The sequence below is a fragment of the Ranitomeya imitator genome, chromosome 1 (genome assembly GCF_032444005.1).
Source record: "Ranitomeya imitator isolate aRanImi1 chromosome 1, aRanImi1.pri, whole genome shotgun sequence".
In the NCBI taxonomy this organism is placed as follows: Eukaryota; Metazoa; Chordata; class Amphibia; order Anura; family Dendrobatidae; genus Ranitomeya; species Ranitomeya imitator.
Window position 1 is genome coordinate 819,816,077 of NC_091282.1, and position 4,794 is coordinate 819,820,870.

General features: G+C 46.6%; 1 non-coding gene across 1 annotated transcript; it reads right to left on the bottom strand.

Moving 5' to 3' along the window:
- Positions 1 to 1,562: 1,562 nt before the first annotated feature.
- On the bottom strand, positions 1,563 to 1,669 carry LOC138660462 (U6 spliceosomal RNA). The gene has a single exon (XR_011317859.1). It is a non-coding gene; the product is annotated as a U6 spliceosomal RNA (small nuclear RNA).
- Between the last annotated feature and the right edge of the window lie 3,125 nt (positions 1,670 to 4,794).

The following is a 4,794-nucleotide window of genomic DNA, read 5'->3' on the forward strand; positions in this document are numbered from 1 at the left end:
TATAATATGGAAACATAATGATATCACTGTGGGGGACATATAATATGGAAACATAATGATATCACTGTGGGGGACATAAAATATGGAAACATAATGATATCACTGTGGGGGATATAAAATATGGAAACATAATGATATCACTGTGGGGGATATAAAATATGGAAACATAATGATATCACTGTGGGGGACATATAATATGGAAACATAATGATATCACTGTGGGGGATATAAAATATGGAAACATAATGACATCACTGTGGGGGACATATAATATGGAAACATAATGATATCACTGTGGGGGACATATAATATGGAAACATAATGATATCACTGTGGGGGACATAAAATATGGAAACATAATGATATCACTGTGGGGGATATAAAATATGGAAACATAATGATATCACTGTGGGGGATATAAAATATGGAAACATAATGATATCACTGTGGGGGACATATAATATGGAAACATAATGATATCACTGTGGGGGATATAAAATATGGAAACATAATGATATCACTGTGGGGGACATAAAATATGGAAACATAATGATATGACTGTGAGGGACATATAATATGGAAACATAATGATATGACTGTGGGGAGGACATATAATATGGAAACATAATGATATCACTGTGGGGGATATAAAATATGGAAACATAATGACATCACTGTGGGGGACATATAATATGGAAACATAATGATATCACTGTGGGGGACATATAATATGGAAACATAATGATATCACTGTGGGGGACATAAAATATGGAAACATAATGATATCACTGTGGGGGATATAAAATATGGAAACATAATGATATCACTGTGGGGGATATAAAATATGGAAACATAATGATATCACTGTGGGGGACATATAATATGGAAACATAATGATATCACTGTGGGGGATATAAAATATGGAAACATAATGACATCACTGTGGGGGACATATAATATGGAAACATAATGATATCACTGTGGGGGACATATAATATGGAAACATAATGATATCACTGTGGGGGACATAAAATATGGAAACATAATGATATCACTGTGGGGGATATAAAATATGGAAACATAATGATATCACTGTGGGGGATATAAAATATGGAAACATAATGATATCACTGTGGGGGACATATAATATGGAAACATAATGATATCACTGTGGGGGACATATAATATGGAAACATAATGATATCACTGTGGGGGATATATAATATGGAAACATAATGATATCACTGTGGGGGGGCATGTAATATGGAACATAATGATATCACTGTGGGAAGATATAAAATATGGAAACATAATGATATGACTGTGGGGGATATAAAATATGGAAACATAATGATATGACTGTGGGGGATATAAAATATGGAAACATAATGATATCACTGTGGGGGATATAAAATATGGAAACATAATGATATGACTGTGGGGGATATAAAATATGGAAACATAATGATATGACTGTGGGAAGATATAAAATATGGAAACATAATGATATCACTGTGGGGGATATAAAATATGGAAACATAATGATATGACTGTGGGGGATATAAAATATGGAACGCTTCACGAATTTGCGTGTCATCCTTGCGCAGGGGCCATGCTAATCTTCTCTGTATCGTTCCAATTTTAGTATATGTGCTGCCGAAGCGAGCACGACGTCCATGCAGATTGCCACGGTATATATAGTCCAATGGTCTGTAAGACTTTAACTCATGGCGACTATGATGATATTTGCTTCCTCCCGGTAATACCGATAGATAGTGTCGGGTAATGCCGTGCATGTGTCACTTTCCGTGGAATTCACGTTATGTTTTGCTCCGTTTCAGATCTCTGCTTTCAGTGAGGCATCATGGGAGCATGCAAATCTGTGTGACGTCATTGTTATGCGCCACTGCTCAGGCTCAGGCTTGTAGCTGCGCTGCTGCTGGTCGGTGTGTCCGGGCAGGACGCGTCACTGGTGGGCGCAGACAGTGGTGTGTCCGGCAGGTCGCTGTGCGCGGTACTTGGGGGTCTCAGACTGGTGGCTCTCCCGGTTTCCCCTCCTCCCCCCTGAGTGGCCGTGCTCTCGCCTCCGGCGGGCAGACTGTCACCATGGACGTAGCGTACACCTGTGAGTGGGACAGGAAGCCCCGCACCAGCCACTGCCCCTCCATCCCGCTAGTGTGCGCCTGGTCCTGCCGCAATCTGATCGCCTTCACCACGGACCAACGCAACGAGGAGGAGAAAGGTAACGCGGCTGCCTGCTCTGGTGGGACCCCAGAGTGCGGGCTGTGGGGGGCTGTGTTTCCATGGCGGCCACCTGACAATAAAGCTGATCCCTTCCCCAGAGTGGTTGTCCAGTCAGGACGTGTTATTTATTCCTAGGGGTGTGCTAACTTACTGCTTTGTGGGGTCTGACCGCTGGGAATTTCTGCTCATCAGGGAAACTTCCCACTGTCGGCGACCACCGTTCTCATCATGTGCGGCCCTGCACCGCCGCCCTCACTGGGGTCCAAGCTCCCCATCTGTGGGGTCCCACTGCGCAGAAGGCAGAACTTCATTGTTTTATCTTCCAGCGTCTCTGGCTCTCCCCATTTCCTGCGCAGTGACCGTCACACATTAGGAAGCCCCCTGTAATATCTCATTTCTGGGCTCTGAAGGAATCGGTGACCTTCATAGGGATGTAAAAGAGAGGACACAAGGTCAGATGCCAAAACAAAGTGTACCAAAATGTCACAACTACCCACAAAACCCTTTTATGTGTAAGAAAACCCTCTTAGGCTACTTTCACACTTCCTTCGGTACAGGGCCGTCGCAAACCGTCGTACCGACGGACGTGCTAAATTTAGCACAACATGGGCAGCGGATGCAGTTTTACAACGCATCCGCTGCCAATTGTGATGAGCAAGGAGGGGGGGGGCGGAATTCCGGCCACGCATGCGCGGTCGAAAATGGCGGACACGTCGCACAAAAAAAGTTACATGTAAGTTTTTTTTGTGCTGACGGTGCGCCAAAACACAACAGATGCGACGTGTGGCCAAACGTCGCTAATGCAAGTCTATGGAGAAAAAACGCATCCTGCGAGCAACTTTGCAGGATGCGTTTTTTCTCCAAAACGACACATTGCGATGTAGCCAAAACGCCGGAAGTGTGAAAGTAGCCTAATTTCCACTACCACTATCATTGTCTTTTCCCCCACCAGCCCATCATTATCCATTCCACCACCTTCATCATTGCCTCCTCCCCACCACCCCATCATTGTCCTTTCCACTGCCATCATCATTGTCTTCTCCCCACCACCCTCATTATTACCCATTCCACGACCTCTATCATTTCCTCCTCCCCCACCATTGCCCTTTCCACCACCATCATCATTGTCTTTTCCCCCATCATTGCCCATTACACCTCCTCCAACATTTCCTCCTCCCACCACACCCATTATTGCCCTTTACACCACCCCCATCATTGCTTTCTCCCCCACCACCCATATCATTGCCCTCTCCGTCAACCTACTCATTGCCTTCTGCCCCATCACCCCCATCATTGACCTCTCTATCAACCCACTCATTGCCCTCTGCTTCATCATCCCATCATTGCCCTCTCTGTTAACCCGATCATTGCCTTCTGCCTCATCATTGCCCTCTCCTTTATCTACACAGACACCGCATCATTCACCTCTTTGCAGTCACACCTCACTTCACCTATGCGCATGGTATCCTGAAACCACACCATCGCCGGCAGCTACCTGTCTCGCACAGCCATGGCGCTGAATGATGATGTCATTGAGCCGCTGCTGTGTAAGAAAGAAAGTGCGGGCAGGAAGCAGGATGGATCCATTACGTGAAATTCCGCTCCGCTGCCATTTTCTCTTTCAGGCAGCAGAGCTGCAGGGATTGCTCCCTGCCCACCGCACATGAGGGCAATCTGGCCAGGCGCCCCCCGGAGCCTCCGTGCCGGATAAACTGGCCAGATTGCCCTCTTTATTAGCCGCCATGCAGGGCCCCCCTGGAGCCTCCGGGATCCGATGCAGCCACATCGTTTGAACAGGCGGTATGTCCGCCCATGAGCTGAAGTGTGTTGCGGTGCAGAGACCCGCTGGCTCCCTGCACTGCAGTACATGCCTACCGTCCAGGGGCGGGCAGCTGACTATGGTGCGCCGGTCACAGGCTGTGCATGGTAGTAGTGTAATGCAAAGTCTATGGCAAGAACACTGAAATCAGCGGCGGCCTCTGTGCTGGCTACAGAAGAGGATGCTGCACACCATGAATGGGTAAGAAGAATCATCTTTAAAAAAAGAAAAATGTGTTGGAGAAGCGTAGCATAACAGGGAACATTATTACTGGAGGTGGTCCAGGATGGGAGACATTATAGGAGGAAGGGGCTCAGAACTAGTGACTGTTACTGGAAGGGTGGGTGACATTACGGAAAGGGGCTCATGATGGAGGACATTATACTAGGAAGAGGCCCAAGATGAGGGACGTTATACCAGGAAGAGGCCCAGGATAGGGGACATTATAACAGGGAGGGGCCCAGGATAGGGGACATTATACCAGGAAGGGGCCCAGGATACGGACATTATACCAGGAAGAGGCCCAGGATAGGGGATGTCACGATATTGTATGAAATATATAAGTTTAGTTTCTCTTGTTAGCCCAGGCGGTGGGCCAACCCCCTCCCCCCCCCTTCCCTTTCACTCAGGCAAGAGCTTGTCAATGAATGTGGGGGAGTTTTATTGAAGAAAGGTATTTACCACTGGCATAGCTGCAGTGGAAAGTTGTGCTAGCTAAAACGGGTCTGATT